The sequence below is a fragment of the Ambystoma mexicanum genome, chromosome 14 (genome assembly GCF_040938575.1).
Source record: "Ambystoma mexicanum isolate Mex_15411 chromosome 14, UKY_AmexF1_1, whole genome shotgun sequence".
In the NCBI taxonomy this organism is placed as follows: domain Eukaryota; kingdom Metazoa; phylum Chordata; class Amphibia; order Caudata; family Ambystomatidae; genus Ambystoma; species Ambystoma mexicanum.
The window spans coordinates 409,567,299-409,586,874 of record NC_090940.1 but is presented as its reverse complement, the minus strand read 5'-3'; positions in this window follow the sequence as shown (position 1 = coordinate 409,586,874).

The following is a 19,576-nucleotide window of genomic DNA, read 5'->3' as shown; positions in this document are numbered from 1 at the left end:
TTGGTCTGGGCTATGAGATGATTGAAGGCTGCAATATAGGTTAATAGATCAGGACTCCCTTGTCTGAGTGACAACAACTCGTTGTCCAGAGCTTGTCCTTGAGTATGACAGGCAAAACATTTCTCCATCTCATGTTGGAAATTCCCAAAGTACCTGAGTAAAGCATCATCTTGATTTACCAAAGGTATAGACCAGTTTGCCGCACTACCTCCTAAATAAGAGAGTACAAACGCCACTTTGGCTTGGTCATTAGGAAAGGCTCCTGGTCTGCACAAGAAATGAAGGCGACATTGGTTTATAAACACACCGAACTTGTTTGGGTCGCTGATGAAGCGTTCGGGAGGGGCTAGAGGCACTGCTCCTGGAAGAACCACCTGAACAAGTGTTGATTGTTGTGGTGTGGAAGAATGAGAAGAATGGGTCACTCCAGGCAGTGGAAGCTGTCCTGCTTGTGCTTGTAGCATTTGTCTTGCCAATTCATCAGTTCTTTCTCGAGTTACACTAAGATCCCTCCGTAATGCATTGGTTTCCTGTCTTGAAGCATGTACTTCTGCCCGTAATGCCCCTAGTAAGAGGGCTAACTGATCTGTTTCAGAAGTTTCCATAACGCCCAGGCAGAGAGTATTAGAGGCTTCGCGTTCTGTTACGCTCACCTGATTTCTGCGGAGGCATTGGGACACGGTTGCAGCCCTCCCTGAACTTCAATCACCCCCTTCAGGCCTCTCCCCCAGTTGAAAAGCTGTGAGCAGTGGTACGTGGTGATACTGCTCCAACGTGGAGATAACAGTGTGTGGGTGCGCCAATCTGTGATTGTTGTACCTCTCGAACCCTTCACCCCAAAGTACAGTTTCTGTGAGCATACGCCGGCCCATAAAGCTCACCTGTGAATTATGGAAGATAAGCTCTCTGTCCTGCGACTTCTGGCAGGGGCGCTTCGAATGGGATCTAGTTCCTTCAATGATCCCTGATAAGGATTAGTCCAGTCAAGCTGCACCGATGCTTCTCCTTATGATTGGTAAGTCTTTCTTGAGCTCTTGTGATACTGTTTATTCTGTTTAATGTCTTTATATGTTGCTCCTATTTATGCCTGCAATAATGTCTGTCTTCTGTTTTCTTCCCTTAGATGGAAATGCAGCCTCAATGTAGCTGTGAGTCGCGAGATGTGGCCGGATGGAAGATGGATGGTACCGTAATGTTCGACAGCAGGTAAGTAATGTTTTAAGGAAAGCACGAAGTATGGCGAAGTGCAACCTGAAACTGTTTTTTCGATGTCTAACCTTGTCTTCTGTTTTTCCTTGCAAGCGCTGCTGTCGACGATGGAGCGTGTCGTGCTGCGGTGCCAAGATGAAGATTTCAGCGTTAAGGAAAGTGTAACGATGAATACTTGGTTCGCCGAAGAGATGTACAGGTAAGAACAGCTTCCCCCAGTTGGTAAGTATGCTGGCAGGAAGGAGGATATCCAGGAAGCAGGATCTTCAAAGGTAAGTCTGACCTCAGGAGACGGTGAGTGTTACGCTGCTTGCAAGTGCAGAATAACGCGAAGCGTCTGTCTTGATGATCAGGGCAGCTTATATAGCTGAGTCGTGGGCACGCCCATAAGGGCCGGCTTACCAGCCACACTCTGCCACTCCTAAAGAGTGAGCATGTGCGAAGGCAATCCATTAGCAACCACACCCAAGAATGCACTTGGGGCTGCTTAATGGATGGAATGTTCAAGGTTAATGCATCCTGCTTAATGGATGGAATGTTCAAGGATAATGCATCTGAAGTGATATGTCCATAATAAAAGCTTTTTGGTGTTAAATGGATGTTCTTGTTTACTTTTGTCCATGAGCCTGGCGCCAAAGGCACCAGGACAGTGTCCACCCAGGTCTCATGTGCATATGACCCCTGCATGCCTGTGCCCCTGACTTCATGACCATGACAAAAGTGAGGTACAATTTCAACAAGTGCTTTTTTGAGAGATGTTGGTATGTTCTCTCTTCACAATGAAAATATTATGTTTCATAGCACACACATCGTACTCATGCTGGGAATCATATTTTTCTGCGTAATATACAAAATGCATTGTGACCCTTTTTGGAACTATAGCAAGCATTTTTCCAGTAGGTGTTGACCACTTGAACTTTTTGAAATACAAAAAAAACACAAAAAAGGCTCTTTTAAGAGACACCACTTCCTCCCGCAGAAGAGTGCAATGGTTTTGATAGCACAGTATTCCAAAAATGTTAATGCCCGCTGACTTCTAAAAATGCACAGAGCCCTGCAGCATTTCATTGGCACTTCCATTTTTAAACTGTGAAAGGTGGCTCTGAAAAGAGCCTTTTTTTGTTTTTTGTTGTTTTGTGTTTTCTTTGGTGTTTTTTAACAAGACGCACAAGGAAAGGAAGGGAAGGGAGGGTAATGAAGGGGCACCACCCACGGGGATAAGACATGGCAGGTGGAGAGAGGAAGATGGTAGGTGGGCCTCATTCGGGTTGGTGGCAGATGTTCTCATGCTCCCAGACCGTAGCCTCGAAAGCACTTCGAAGTGTCTCCCCCCTGCAGACCACTGCGTCACAGTACATACACAATACCGTGACCCTCGAAAGGTAAGGGTCTACTGCGTCGTGTATTGCCTGCGAGGCTGGTTCAGGGATGTGCTTCGCCACAGGATTGTTTCTTGTGGTGGCAGGAGCAGAAATGGAGGATGTTGTAGAGGACCTCAACCTGCTACTTCGATCCAAGGGTGACAACCCTCCGAATTGCTGCCCTGTGGAATAACCTTACGTGTCACTGCATGGAAGTGGTCCCATAACTGTACAAACCAGGTTTGCCCCAACTAAGCACAGTGTTGCACTCAGTGTGTTAGGGAGAATTCTCTTATAAGGCTAATTTCCCAAACCTAGTGAGTCCCCCAGCAGCTTTGCTGGATTTTTGGGGTTTTCTTTTTTTTTCCTGCTAAGAGTGAGACTCTTTTCCTCCCACTCTTAGGCATGATTTGAGGTATGTCTTTGTCTCTTTGTGTGCTTATGGGCTATGGGGTTTTCTTTTTACTCCATAGGGTATCATCTATTTTGTATGTGTGTGTTACACAGCACCCTCAGTGCAGTAACACAGGGGTGTCATAGTGACCCCCAAGCATAGACTCCATACCCTAGGACTGACTACTGTCTCCCAGGGCATGTAAAGTCACCATTGACTTTACTAGTCCTAAATTGTGAACAGAACCAGTACAAACCATCATATTGTGGAAGTACTGGAAGGGGTTAATTATATTGCCCCTTGGTCTGTTTTCAAGGGGGCACTGTCCAGTCCCCCCTTGTCGAGTTTCTGGCTGGTGGCAGTGGTTACCACGCAAAATATTCCACCGGAATATTCTCTCTGGGATTTTCCCATTGATTTTAAACGCACCACTTTTTGGTACAATGTTAAAGATACCGCTGGTTTATTTATTTAATATTAAATCAACGGTTGGGTCTTTTTGCCAGAACTCTTTTCTAAAATGGTGTTCGTGTCCGTCTCTGTAACTCTGACCAAGGTCGAGCCCTTTGTTCCACTTTTTGGCGGGCTTCTCCACAGAAGCCCTCCAAATGGTGCCACTCTGTCTGGGTTCCACAGGATGGGTGGGGAGGGAACTGGCACCCTGGACTGCGTTGCCTTAGCAACTCAAGTCACACTCTGTTCTGATTGGGCCAGTGGTAAGCCGCCCGGCTCACCACTTTGCATGTTTGAGTGACAGCTAGGCTGTTGAATGGGGGTTTTTCTGCATAAAAGCAGGGCGTTTGGGACTGGAAGTTCAGAAGTCGCCACAGGACCTAAGAATCCGAAGAGGGAAGAAGCTGAGCCATCTACTGAATGAGTCTTTTTCCTCTGAGCTGGTGGGACCAACCAGTTCGCCCCTTTCGCCTTCCAAAAACATCTCTTGGTCGAATCGCCTGTGCCAAGCACCCCGGCGGCCGGATAGCCAAGCTTCACCACTTTGACCGCGAATAAAAGGATTGCACCTTTTACAGACGAACTCCGTGGCTGGTTTCATCCGTGTGCAGTGCAATGACTCTACATTTCCTCCTCGACGAGATCCTCTCTTCCCCTGGTCGAAACAATGAATGCAACCACTGCCAGGAACAACTGCCACCGCTGGAGCTTCCTCTCTCTTTAAGATACTGTGTCCTGCCTGGCCTCCCTTTCTTCGGTTTGCCTAAGGTGACCCTTAAATCCTTGGCTTTCCAACTGGGTTGGCCCCAGACCTTCTAACTTTACCTTCTTGAATCGCCCCAACCTCTTCTGAAAATTCTGCAAAGACTTTTAGTGCATTTTAAACCGTGTGATCCTGGGCACATTTCGCTTTGCTGCATTTAAAGTGGGCCTGGCCTATGGACTTTGGCTCTACAGTATATACTGCCTTTATTCCCGTGCTGCGAACTCCTAAAAGTGTTGGGACCTGTTTAATTTCTATGCTCTGCCTTTTTCTCTCCCTTTAACTGAACTATTGGAGTGCCATCAGGTTACGCACTCACATCTGTTTTAACAAATCATGGGGTTTTAACTCTGACTTGTCTGATAGTTATCAAGGGAGGTGTGTATACTTTACCTGACTGTGTTTTAACTTGCCTTTGATTTAGAGTGCTAGTATATTGCCTAAAGTGTGTTTTAAATGAATAATTATATACTTTTTATACAAAGCTCTGGTCAGTGTTTGTTTGCTCTACTGTGTTTTTAGCCCTATTGTGTATACTCTATATACTGCCTTACTCTTCTTGAGAGAAGTCTGACTGCTCAGCCACAGCTCCCAGGTAAATCTGGGTGGTACAGACTGCTACCAATTGGGTTTATCACTCCTGTAGTCTTAATCTTTTTACAGTGTTCCCCAAGGGAACTGCACAGGATTCTGCCTAACACAGTACAACGCACCTTGTGTGCATGTGCCTTGGTACCCCTCCTACGGTGGCAAAGAGCCTCCACACCCAAGACTCACAGTGACTGGCAGTAGTAGGACTTCCACTACCTCATTCTCGTCATCCTCTTCATCACTCTCTGCATCTCCATGCCTGTTCCCCTCTCCAGGCTCTTGGGTAGGTGGTGGTGGGGGAGGAGGGGATGAGGGTGGTGCAGAAGCCGAGGAAGCTGCAGAGGTGGAAGTCATGGTTGCCATCTGGGATATTGTTCTCCAAATGTGGCACAGCAGACACAGCACACACAGCACAGCAGGCAGAGATCAGCAGCCAATGCAATGTAGACAGCACAGCAGGCAGAGGTCAGCAGTCAATGCAATATAGCAAACCAATATTGAGCAATGCTCTCTCTGGTAGCCAAAAACAGAATGAAGAGCAGCTCTGGGGTGTGGCCTATTATAGGGGTGCTGGGGAGCGCTTCATGGACAGCCGAGCTGTCCGCAGACTCTTCGAACACAAAGAAGGGCTCAAAAAGTTCCAAAAAAGTATCCAGATCGGTAGGGGCATGGTCTGGGACCTCTACAAAGGTGTATTTTCATTGAAAAACATCTTGAATTGCTCTAAAAAGGTTTTTTTCAATGTCGGGGGCGCGGACTTTGTCCGCTGTCGAGGGCTTACACGTAGCGTGGGTGCGGTCACATGATGATGTCACGGACACGTTCGCGAATGGGAAGGGTCCGTAGGACACCTATTGTGCGGGATCGGTTGTACGCATGCGCACGTGTGTTCTACAGACAGGGTTTGGGCCCCAAACTAATTAAAAGTGTGACACACATGCAGCGGCCACTTACGGACAGGCACGATGTTTGTAGGACCCAGAGGCTGGGATGCGCATGCGCACGATTGTCCGCCGGACAGGGTTTGGGTCCCCGAACTAATTAAAGGTGCTTCACAACTTTGCGGACATGCGGAGGGGTTATGTGTTCTACGGACACCTCCATTTTCATTGCGGAAAATACGAACAGGGAAGAGTCCTTAGGACTCCCCCATTTTGGTTAATTACGGACAGGTTATGGCTCCTACGGACATCCCCATTTTGATTGCGGACAGTACGAACAGGCATAGTGTCCTAAGGACACCCCCATTTTGGTTAATTGTGGACATCACGGACAGTCGTGCCGTCCGCGAACTCCCAAATGGCCTTTTTTTTTTAAAACACAGACACTTATAGGAACAATATACATAATACTTTATTAATATACAACAATATAGAAATTATTAAAGAGAGGGGAAGCAGAAATGGAGACATATACAGGGGAATTAGTGTTTTCTACAGGTAGGATGGTAGGGGAGGAAGGATGTGGTCTCATCATAGCGTGTTTGGTGATGGGGAAATTTTGGGGATGGTTGTCTGGGACATGGGGAAGGGGTAAAGGTGCATGTGGGACAGTGATAAACATTTTTTTCATGATGTGGTTTTCTACATAGTTCTTCAAAATAATGAAATTGGTTATTAATTGATACATTTTTTGTTCTAAATGCTGTAGATGATTTTCCACAGTGTCTGTTTCTTTTTCCATTACTACATTATGTACTGTTTGAGTATTATTCTTATTTTCTGTATGTACTGTTAAAGGAAAAAAATGTGTTAGGTACATGCGAAATAATGTGTGTTACATGTATTACTTTGAAAACTGTAGTGTCTACCATTAGTATTATGTTTTCACTCATTTCATCCCGGGGAATATTTTCTTCAAGCCACTCCAGAATGCTAGCCATTTCTGTGTGAAAAAAAGATACATTCTTTTTTAGTATATTCTACTAAAGAAAGTTTAAAACTATAGGAATGAATGTAGTGTGCTTACCAGTTTGTTTTTCAGTTTTGCCGTTACTGCTCTTGATATTTGCTGTGCAGTTTCATAATATAAAGCATCAGTAAGGTAATTCTGCTGGAGGCATATGTTATTTTTATTTTGGTATGTTTCATTATGTTTCAGATGCTATATAATTGGACTGTTGATGTCTTACATGTACAGTTTGTACTTCCTATTTATTTTTTTATGTAATGTATTTATATGCTGCTCTTTAAACATGTTCAGTGTGTTTGTTGTATGATACAACAATGTAAGATACCCCCTGAGCTTTTGGACAGTGTTGATGTTGACTGAGTCCGTCTGCGGACATTCGCATGGTCCGCGAACATTGCAGCCACTAGCATGGGACAGGGGGTTCAGTATGTTGTATGGTATATCTATATAAACTAAGGATATCCTAGTAAAAACCTATCAAATTCATGATATCTATATCTATATTCAGTTAAAAAAAATGTGTTTAAGGGATGTTATGGTTAGGTTGCGCTACTAAAAACCTATCAAATTCAGTGAAAAAACTTTGTTAAAGGAACGTTAGGGTTAAGTTGCGCTACTAAAAACTTATCGAATTCAGTACAAAAACGTTTTTAAAGGGATGTTATGGTTACAAGTAAAACCAAAAAAAACCCTGAAATTCACCAGTTATGTAAGCTAAGCAACCATAACTCGCGCCACCACAGTGCACTGCTAAAAATAACACCCATGACATCAAAGATGACATCACAAATATTAACGTTTTTTCACTAAATAAATATATATATATTTAAACTTATATTTAAACTTAGAAAGGCGCACAAGGGCGCAGGGGCAGCACTCCACAGCAAGACATTAAAGGAAGTCCCAGCACATGGAAAAAAGGTAAAAAAGCCATGTAATTTTATTTAAGGCACGAAAATCGTGTAGAGGCTACAGGCAGCAAAAGAAAACTCCAAAGCAATGCATTTCGCAAGACATTTCACACCTCACACGGCACTTGATCACACAATACAAACATGAATACAAACATGAAACTAAAATATCATAAACTATCATAAAATGTTTAAACCAATGTAAATAAATAAATGTTAACGGTTTGAACAACCATTCTTATCAGCTGCATCAACACACTTGTTCTGATGTATATACATAGCAGCAGGTCAGAAATGTTGAACAAACTGACGAATGACAGTGTTGCTAACTTCCATCAGATACCGATAAGTGGGAAGGCATTGTCTGAAGTTCAATTTCTGTAAAAGAGGCAAGTGAAACAAAAAAACTATAAATGTAATAAAAACAAAACTAAAAAAAACTAACAAAAACTATAAATGTAAGAATAGTAATGAATTTTCTCAGCTCTAATTACATCTCATGTGAGAAGTATTTTAAGAGATAGTGCTATTAATGAGCTATAGATTAAGTGAAGGAGTTTTAGTTACGGACAGCTCGCTTACATTGCCTTAGTGTGTTACACTGTTTTTTGAAGTGATGTTTATATATTGTTGTATCTGCGTGAAGAGGTTTCACATATGCAGGGGTACAGTGTTAAAATATTGTGTTGACTAGCGCAATATGTACAGAGACCCGTTTTTTTTTTTATATTGTGAACCCACGAAATAAGTTAACTTTAGACTTATTTGTTGTATTTGTTTTTATGCATTTCTTGTAGAATCGGTTATGCTGATCTATCTGTGGGTTACAAAGTTGTTTTTTTGACTTGGTTTGAAGAAATTCTGTCCTGAAGATGGCCTAATAAAAGAAAAAATTGAAAGACACTATGGATAGTGTCTGAAACGATAAACGGCCGAAACATGTTGACAGCTATCTGAAATACCCATGTGAAACAACAGTGGGATGTTTAGTGCAAACAAAGTGGTTAAATAATATGAAATCTTTGTATTGCTTTCACCCCTTTTGTTTAAATCAGTGCTTGATGCACGGTGTTCTTTTTAGATTGTAAAAGTTTTTTTATGAATTGGTGAATTGGTAGAAAATGTGTAAACACCATGTATGAGGCATGGTTTGCCTTTTTAATGTGATACAACAAGTGACAATAATAAAATTGAGATTATTTTTGTAAGTACTGTATGTGCATTGGGTTCATGACTCTGGATGGCAACAAATTCAAATGCTATATGTTTAGTTTGTAATTGTGGGTGTCTTCAGAACATTGGGGCAATGGAAAGAGGGGTAATCAGACTTATCTTTAGTTTTTTCTCTCTTTTGAGGTAGTTCCCCTTAAGTCCTGATCCCCCGAGAAAATAAGTTAGGAGCTTTACCTGGTTTAGGTAACACAAACTGACGAATGACAGTGTTGCTAACTTTCATCAGATACTGATAAGTGGGAAGGCATTGTCTAAAATTCAATTTCTGTAAAAGAGGCAAGAGATCTTTTTTTCTCAGTGCCAAATACCTATTTCAAAAGGAAGGCATTTGCATATTTGTTTCCCTGGAAGAATTATCACAGTTACATTTACAAAATGTAATGGAATGTTTAGCCCATTCTGAACTATTGGCTGTCAGAGGTAACTGAGATAATAATGTTGTATTAATAATTCTTATTAAAGGATCCAGGAAGCAACATATTTTCGGCTAAGGAGCCATAACGGACACCTACTACTACATTATTGTTTTCTTTGGAAAATGAAATAAATTCAATATCATTATAATTGTTCTTTTATAAGGTGTATAATACCAGCAAGTGGTTTCTAAGTGCCGGATCTTGATTCAAAACTGTGTTGCGCTGCATTGTCTTGCTTCTAAGATGAACGCATTGCCGCCGAGCTATCCTTCCTCCCCTCCTCATGTTGTGCTCAGGATTCTCTGCTTGGCATGCCAATAGAGGATATGAAAAATATTCAGCGCGTACACAATCCATTTAAGAGGTAAAATCATCTTCATCATCATTTTGGTGAAAACATAAAAGTATAATACAAACTCTAAAATTCTATCAATACCAATATCATTCCCGACAAAGTACAAAACCAGAGAGATAATCATGACAGCAGAATCATAAATAAAGATAAGAACCATAAAACATTCATCATTAAAAACAATAACACATCTTTACCTAAGAATGCTGAGAGTTTTATCCCTTTTCTACCATGCTTTGCTGAGATAGCTCGAGACAGAGAATATAAGATCATTGGTACTTGTTGATTTACATAATTCCTAGGCTACTAGCTAAGATCTTATGCCTCTGTTTACAATGCCTGAATTTGTTTTTTCTTGCGGGTATCAGCGAACAAAGGGCTCTGAAAAAGAAAAGGCTGTACCGTTTCAATTTTTCTGGGGCAGAATAGACAGCAATCAGACATGGATCTTTCCCACTGGGCCCTAACTGAGGCAATTGGTAAAATACCCAGACGAAACTTAATAAATAAGGATATCTGAGTTGGACTTACAATAAGACAACAGTATTCTTCCTGGATATACCCTTTCTTGAATGATAAAATGGTATGGCCGATTGACAAACAGAGACACCTGCTGATTTTTTTATAGTAAATTCTCAGTGGGCATTTAGGCCTTCCTGCCTGGTATATTTAGAGATGCCTTCCTAATTCATCCAGTAGTATCCCAGGTTCAATAGGCCTAGTAGATTTTTAATATATTTGAACCAAGGAATAGTTAAAATGTTTGCATAGGCTAAAATATCTCTTACGGCTAATCTATATTTCAAATCACCATCCCCGGTACAAAGGCGCACCCAGAAAAGTAATGCTATTAAAAGCTGACTGATCTTGTATAGGTCTAAGTCTAAGTTACAAATATAAAGGAGCATTAGGCATATTTTTGGGGAGCCCGAGTAGAGTTTTAAAGAAATTGTTCTCTGTTATTGTCATGGATTTAATCATACTATGGCCTCAGATCTTGGCACCCTATATAGTAGATGCAATTGCCTGTTCCCTATACATTTGTAACACTGGAATTCAAATATTATTTCCATACGTTTTTGAAAATGCCAATATTGCCTTGTGTTTTCTTCCCCAGGAAACATTTGCTTTATCCAGATATCTAACCTATTTCCTGCCTTCCAAAATCCTAATCCTCAGATAGTCAAAATATGCAACCTCCTCAATGTTGGTTCCTCCAATTGTAAGGTTGACACATGTTTGTGGTCCCTGCGACTTAGCACATCTCATCCCTTAGTTGTATCTTTATTGATTTCAAGACCACACTGTTCGCAAAATTGCACAAACCTCTCAGTTAGCATCACTAGACTTGACAGGGTTCTCAAAATAAGGACCATGTCATCAGCAAACATTGGGATGCCTATCTTCTCTCCCCCAAAATAGGGGCATCTGACATATTTGCCTGTAACCCTGGTATCACTCCATCAAAAACCAGATTAAAAAGGGTTGGAGCCAAGATGCAACCCTGCCTTGCACCTTTCTCAACTGGGCAGGGTTTAGAGTGCTCCTCAGCTTAGCCCCCCTTTCACCTTAGCTGTTGAGTTGTTATAAAGGTCCATAATAGCCCTGAGTAGGGAATAAGGGACCTTCTTTTCAATCAGAGCATACCAGCGTTCACCCTTGGAATAATATTGAAGGCTGCCTTTAGGTCTATAAAGACCATGCATATTTGACCTCCTTTGGGAGGGGGTCACATATTTATGTACAGTTAATTCTAATCTTAACATCTGGTCAATAGCACTCACCCCTTTACGGCAACCCGCCTGCAGAAAGCTCATTGCGCATGTATCTATTGCCCATTTTTCCAATTTGGTCTGTAGAATTTTTCCAAATATCTTGCTGCTGCCATCCAACAATGAGATCGGACGATAATTTGCTGGAATGCCAGAATCCCCCTTTTACAAACTGGGACTATTTCTGTGTTGTGCCATGTTATTGGCTTGATTCCTGTTTTAAGGATAGCATTAAATAGAAGGAATAAGTAGGGGCCCATTCCACAGGTTCATTAATATAGTGATCCACCGGGATGTAATCTGTGCCTGGAGCTTCACCCCTCGCTTGCATACTAATAGCTGACCGAATTTCTGCTAACATAAATTGCAAGGGTGTTAGATCAGAGCCACAGCCATAAGTACTAAGACTACTTTCAGGGGACGACATAAAGCAGGCTCTATGCTCCGTAGAGAGAGAAGAGAAGTGGGTGAACCATACATTTTCAGGAATGGTCGTATTGGCATCACTCCCGGTAACTTGCATATCATTAGTGACTATTTTTCCAAACCCTCTGGTTCTATGTCATTGGTAGCCTTTACCAAGGCGTTCCAGTTCTTAAGCAATCTTAGCCTTTTCTTTTCATCTATCAGTGCCTTATATTCCTTTCTAATTAATTTCACCACATCCTCCCCACCAATATTTCTAGTCTTTACAGCACTCACTCATTTTTCTTTCATCTTCCTGCACCCGCCATCTAACCAGCCCTCATTTACTGCCTGCTGAATTGCAGCTTATTTCCCCAGTTTGGTAAAAACAATGGTGTCAGAGCAGACAGAATAGCTGTGTATTCATTTAAAACTAAGTATGAGATGGCTGTTGAGGTGGAGGAGCATTGTGCACCTATACTAGGGCAGTGTGTGTTACTTTTCAGCATATTAGCGCTTGCAGAAGCAGAGAGTTCCCAACAGTAGCAGCTGTAGGTGTCAGCAGAAACCTAACACAAGTGAGGAGGTCCACAGGCAAGGAGCTGTGTTGTCCCAAAGGCCACCCCTCAGCATGGCAAGAAGACATTCATTTCGCAGATGAACTCTGCTGCCCCAAGAAAAGTCAGTGCAGCCCACTGCCCACTGACTCTCCTCCACCTAATCCGGATTGTGGTCGCAGCCCACCAGAAGACGTGGACATCCCCCTACAAATCAGAAGATTTCAGTGCAAGTTGGTAAGTCTAAGAGAAAATCAGAGTGAATAGAGGACGCCTTTTACAAACTGTACTACCAAACTACTGACAACCACTGTAAATTCATAAGGTCTGGTTGGGCTTATTGGTTTTATTTGTGCTTACTGAGATCTACAGTATTGCAGTCTGTACTGGCTTTGATGAGATACTATGCAAGAGTAAGAAAATGTTGTTATGAACTGTGATTTACGGATATCTAGAATTCCTATCCAGGCTACTGCATGTTGCCTTTCCAGGTACCGTATGCAGTAATTATTTCGAATACAAACCTAATGAAAAAATAACAAATGAAAAAACAACTAATGCCAAAATAACTAATTTTGAAAAAAAAACTAAAAACGGGGTTGTGAGATGGAATGGTGGTTTTGGGTGTGGGGGAAATGTATTATTAAAAAAAGAGGGATGGGGGGTTGGGGAAATCCCCCCACCCCCAAAAAAAAACCAAAAGAAAAAATAATTAGTCATCTTGGAATTTGTTATTTTGTATTTGCTATCTTTTCATTAGTTATTTCATTAGTTATAACTGCATGTAACCTCGGGTACAGCCATGGTCTTTTAAATCTCCATTTTATAAAATGTGAGTACTTTCCCTCCAAAGATAGGTCCTTGCCCACACACAGGTTTATTCAGTGTCCTCAAAAGCTTTTGTGTATGTTCTCTTCAAAACCTGGGCAGAAGACTGGATTGTTAACTTTTATTTAACAGAAGCATGAGTATTCCACTAGGTGAGTATATTTCTTTCAGCTGGTGTGCATCATGGCAAATAGAAGGAATGTGTCTAGGTCACAGTTTCATAAATACAGAACAAAAAGTATGTTTTCAAGGTGATCCACAGCAATATCAAATGAAGATCGTTCAAAGGATCCACCTGTCACAAGTTGAGACGGCAGATATAGTTACTGCCTCATAAATCGAAGAAGAATTGGAAGTGCGAAATCTCAATGTAGGAAATGAGCCGAATGAACAATTACAGGTTCAATATTTGAAAAGATATGAAAGTGATATGATATGATATGGTATTTGTAACGCGCCTATAAACAAGTGTTTCAAGGCGCGACGAGGCAGGGAGGGGGGGAAACAAGGGGAAGACAGACAAACGATCCTACTAGGCCAGGTGTCATTCAGATCGCGCAAGTGCAGAGGTAAGGGGAAAAGGAGAAAGTGCCTCCATCAGCCTGAGCGATAGTAATCCTGCTACCTGGGACAATTCTCCCTCCAAAAGCGATGATCATGTCTGCCAAATTCTGGTAGAACATGGGCCGGAACAAATTATGCAGTGTCTTTTCCCTAAAGATAGCAACAAAAGAAAGTTTTCCACAACCCATTACAAAAGGATGCTTCCCAACAGAGATGTGCACCATCAGTGGCTAAAGTATTCCACCTCAAAGGACGTGCCTCATTACAAGTTGGGTTGGTGTTGGTTTATTCTGGCCATATTAGTGTATACCACTGCATTACCACACAGACGAACTATGATGTGGGCAGAAACTTGGTGGCTTCACCTCCAGCTGTGAGCTGGAGGTAAATCTGGCAACTTTCCGCACAATTTTGGAAGAATTACTGTGACAGTAATTCGGCTGAAATCCCCCATTCAGTCCAATGAACTCAAATAAATAGGAACTGACACCGCATTCTGCCACTTAATCCGGCGGCAATACCGCCAGACCAAGTGGTAATAATGGTAATACAGTTTGGTCGTATTGGGGTGGATTTACTGCCCAGATACCACCAAACCCGTAATGAGGCGAATCTTGTAAGCTGTTTAGCAGTGATCCAACCAATGCATCCTCTCTTACTGATAAAGTTTCAAAGGACTGCAAAATATGTCTGCAATTCTAGCAGTGCATGAAAGAAGCAGGGATCAGTTGGAAAATATTCAAAGTGGAAGGAACTGGCACTGAGAATGAAAAAGAAAACAAATGTGTGCCTCATTAAGCAAGCAGAGACGTATTGGCAACAAATCTTAGGACAACTGATTGCTTTACTAAGAGTTCTCGATATGCAAAATCTGGTGCTTTGTGGAACACATGAAAAACTGCATACATTTGGTAATGAAAACCTCACTAAATTAGTTGACTATCTAGCTTTATTTGACCCACTCATGGATGAGCATCTTCGTAAAATAACAGACCAAAAGACACATATTCACTAGCTTGGGAAAGATATACAATATGAACTGATTCAGCTTTTAGCCACAACCATTAAAGAGGAAATTCTAACCTCAGTTTGGGCTGCCAAGTACTTTTAAATCATTCTATATTACGCACCAGATGTCAGCCATGTTGAACAAATGGCAATGATTCTTCACTATGTGACCATCATGTCAGTGTTGTGAGACTTATGAGCCTGTGTGTATAATCAACAATTTATTTACCTGTAACTCTTATTCTCCAGCATGGGTCTTGCATGGATTCACATGCTATGAATATTCCCAGTCGTCAGGGTGGGAATCCTCTGTAATATAAAGCAGTATAGCTTTAAGCTAAAAAACGCTTGTCACTTGTATAGCCTATTGCTGTCACTGTGGCTCATACTGCCACATCCACTGACACTGGCCCTGCTTAACTCCACCCCTGTTGGCCATCTTCAGATTTGGTCAGGCACGTAAAGTGGCAGTAGAAACCAAGAAGAGCCAGAGAGGGGAAGGAGGGATGGTCTGAATGTGAATCCATGTAAAACCCATGATGTAGAACAAGATGTATAGGTAAGTAACTTGTTCCTTCTCCAGCATGGGATCTTGCATGGATTCACAGGCTATGAATATGATTACAGAGCAGAACACTCAACACAACCATGGGAGGTAGCAAGGCTCGACAGAAGTAATACATTTACCCCTGGAACAGACTGACCTCATGCAAACAAGTTGCAAAGCACGGCTTGGCTGACAAGAGACTCCCCCCTAGAATCCATGTCACAGTAAAATCCCATGACGGTGTGGGTAGACCTCCAAGTAGCAGCCCTGCAGATATCCAGCAGGGGAACCCCAGAGAGGAAAGCCGTATTCAAAGCGATGGCTCTGGTTGAATGAGATCTTGGCCGGCCTGGCAATTGCCTGTTGGCCAATTGATAGCAATGCCTGATACAGGCGAAGAGCCACCTGGAAATGGAAGCCTTCAATAGGGCCTTCTCATGCCCCACCGGTCCAAAATTGATGAAAAGCTAAGAAGTCTTCTGAAAATCTTTAGTGCGTGCCACATACAATTTCAAGGCACGTGACATGCCCAGTGAATGCAATGATCTTTCAGCAGGCGCTGAAGGATTTGCAAAGAAAACTGGTAACAGCAAAGGTCTGTTTAAAAGAAAGTCTGACTGGACCTTTGGCATAAATGACGGATGAGTCTGTAGAACCACCTTGGATTGGTGGAAAGATAAATATGGAGGCTTACCGGATAGAGCCTGGATTTCTCCAATAAGCAAGGTGATTGCCACCAAGAAGGCGGTCTTCCACAAGAGGAACTTCAAAGATGTCTGATGCAGAGGCTCAATCGGAGCACCCATCAGTTTCAACTCCCACACCGGGTCAGGAGCTTTCACCAGAGGGAATTTTCTGAGTAGGCTATTGAGGAGCTCCTTCATGAGCCTGTGAAACCACCGGCAGAGCTTGCCAGGGGTCCGGGTATACCAGGATATTGCGGCCAAGTGCACCTTGATGGAGGCATGGGCAATGCCAGCCCTAGCCTGCGAGAGCAGGTAAGGCAGAATTTGCTGTGCTGTGATGCGCTGTGGTGATATCTTTTGTGACTGGCACCATACTGCAAAGTGTTTGTAGCATGCAAGTGTAGACGCAGCCCTGGCCTGTCTAGAATCTTCTTGCACTCCAACAGCAGCTAGAAATGCCAAAATTCTAAGGCTGCATGAGACAGGCCTTCAGGTTCAGGGATGCTGGATCGTGGTGTAGGATTGCCCCTCCTTCCCTGGACAGCAGGTCCAGAAGAGGAGGCAGCTTGATTGGTGGAACCACAGTCAGGTGAAAAAGGTCTTGGTACAAGATCTGTCTTGGCCACTCTGGTGCAATGAGGATCATCTTCCAGCGGGATATTCTGAGTGTGTTGATCACATGTAGGAGCAGTGGAATTGGTGGGAATGTGTAAAGGAACAGGCCTTCCCGCAGGAACGAGAAGGTGTCCCCCAAACTCCTTGCCTGAGGATACCTCCTGGCAAATCACTGGCTCTTGGTATTGGCTGCTGTTCCAGTGCGGTCTGAGGTTGGCCCCGCTTGCTGAAGATCTTACAGGCTAGAGCATGTTGGAGCTCCCACTTGTGGCAGGACCACAGCTCCCTGCAATGGTGTTTTGAAAGCCTTCCAGGTGGAACGGGACTAGAAACATCCGGTCAGCAATGGCCCACCACCAAAGGGTCTGTGCCTCCAGAGAGTGGATGGCGACCTTGTCCTGCCCTGTTTCCAGATTTAGTACTGGTGGTTGTTTTGTCCGTGAAAACTCTTTCCCAAGAGATGAGGCTTGAAGGACTTGGGAGCCCAGAAAACTACCTGCAGTCCAAGTACGTTGACATACAATGCCTTCTCCTCTGGGAGACATAGGCCTTTGGCATATAGGCAGCCTGTGTTAGTGCCCCAATCCTCCATTGAGGCATCAGTCGTGCCCGTCTCCTGGTGCCCAGGGGTACTGAAGGGAGCACCCTGCGAGATGTGTGGCCGAATGGACCACCAGTGCAAGGTTCGGTGGAAAGCTTGATTGAGGATTACACTGTCATTCCATGAGGCAGAGATCTGCTTACACCTGGAGTCTAGGAACACTTGAAGTGGCTCATCTGCAGCCTGCAATGAGGGACCAGGTGGGTGCACAAGAACATCATTTCCAGCAGGGATTTGATGGATCGGACTGTAGCAATTCTGGTCTAGGATAGCTTTTTGACATTCCCCAAGATGGCCTTTATTGGTTTTTCTGATGGGGTAGGAATGCAGGAGACTGTTGAGTGGGCCCCCCAGGAACAGAGCATCTTGGGATGGCACCATGCAGGATTTGTAACAGTAAATGGAGAATCCCAGAGAGGTCAGAGTCTGGACATTCTCTGCTGTCTGTTCTGCGACCAGGGCGTCATACTGGGACTGGATCAGCCAATCATCCAGGTAGGTGTAGACATACATCCCCTTTCGATGAAGGTACATCGCCACCAGGTGTGGGGCTGATTTGAGGCGGGAGGGCAGTGCCTTGAATAGGTAGTGTATTCCTTGGAGAAGGAACCGTACACATTTCCGATGCTTTGGAGAATGTGAATGTAGTTCTGGAGTTTCAAGACAAATGCCCCTTCATTCCTCAGTATTGAGACAGGAGCAGCATGGAGCCAAACTCATCTATGAAGTTCAGGCCATGCTGAGCAAAGGGGCAATAGAACCTGTCCCTCTGCACCTCCGGGGCTCCGAAGAATACTCCAGATACTTTCTGGTTCACAAGAAGTCATGCAGGTGGAGACCCATCCTGGACTTGTGCCGTCTCAACAAATTCCTGAAGTCCCAGAAATTCAGGATGGTCACGTTACAGCATGTGCTCAGCCAACTGGAGCAGGATGATATCTGGAGTGTCTCTGCTTGATGATGGTGTGCACCCATTTGTCAGTGGAGATGTTGCACTACTTGTCAACAAACTGAGATAGCCAGCCTCCCACTGGGGTGCTTAAGTGGGTGCTCTGGGACTGGGCCTGGTGAGGACTCCTTTGGCGTCTGAGTCCTGGAGGCTTGAGTACGACAATGCTGATCACCTCCCCTATAGGCCTGGTCCCGGCCTCTATATGCCTCCTGTGCAGTCGAGCGAGAGGGCTGGCAGTAGGAAGGACTGAACACCTTGGAAATTCAGCAGACCTAGCCATTCTGGGAGCGAAAGTTCTACTTCCTCTGTTGCATTATGCCCAGAGAGCATGCTGTTTACGTGTCCGTTTTGATGGTGAGCAAGGAATCGTCCACTGCCATGCCGTAAAGGTTATCCCCATCGAAGGGCATGTTGACCACCTTGTCTTAGACGTCTTGCCTGATATTCATGGCCCTGAGCCAACCTTGTTGGCTTAGGGCTATTCCATTGCCCATCTGGCAGAAACGGGATTCAGCATCATCCAGGGTGACCGTGATGGCATGGTTAGAGGCTACTTCCCCCTCCCGAAAGATAACCATGGCCTCTGCCTTCTTGTCATCTGGCAGGAAATCGAAGATTTATCCCAATTTGAACCAGGGTTATCTGTTGTAGCGAGCCAGGAGGGTCAGGGCGTTGACAGCCTTGACGGTAGACATTGCAGTGGTAGTTATGCGCTTGCTAGCTGCAGCCAACTTCCTTCCGACCTGGTCAGGTGGGACTGAGCAAGAGGATGATGGGTTAGAAGACCTCTTCCTCGCAGTAGCCTAGACTACTGAGTATGGCATTGGGTAGCCTCTGAGGCATTCAGAAACCATCTCCGGGATCCTATATTTCTTGTCCAGCCTCTCCTTTCTTGCCAGCGCAGAAAAGGGATCTGCATCACCATTCGCCTGTCCTCCCAGTTGTCATCCAGCAGCGGGACTGAGACCACAGTCTTCAGCACTGGAAGAGGAATCCCTCCTTCCTTTCCTCCGGGACCATGTTGAAGGGCTTTGCTATCTGGGAAATGTTCGACTGGAAGGATCCAACCTCATCTGGGGGAGAGCTCCTAGATGGAAGGTCTTCTTCAGGTGGCTCACCGTCTGCAGGGACATAGTCATCAAACTCATCCGTACCCTGGTAATCCGTATCTGGGTTTGTCTCTGCAGTAGTGCCTGTTCCTGTCAGGTCCAATTCACCTGCAATATGCGGCCGTGGAACAGGAGGCAGCAGCAGCACCGCAGACACTAAAGGATGTGGGACTAGGCGGGGCAGCAATGGCCTCAGTGGACTAGACACCTGAGCTGAGCCAGAACCACTTGGTGGTAGTCGCTGCAGAATTTCCATGTCCAAGGTATGTAGTGTTGACAATATGTTCATCTAAACATCTCTTGGAAGTGGATCTCTCATAGTATGAGGTGCCAAGATT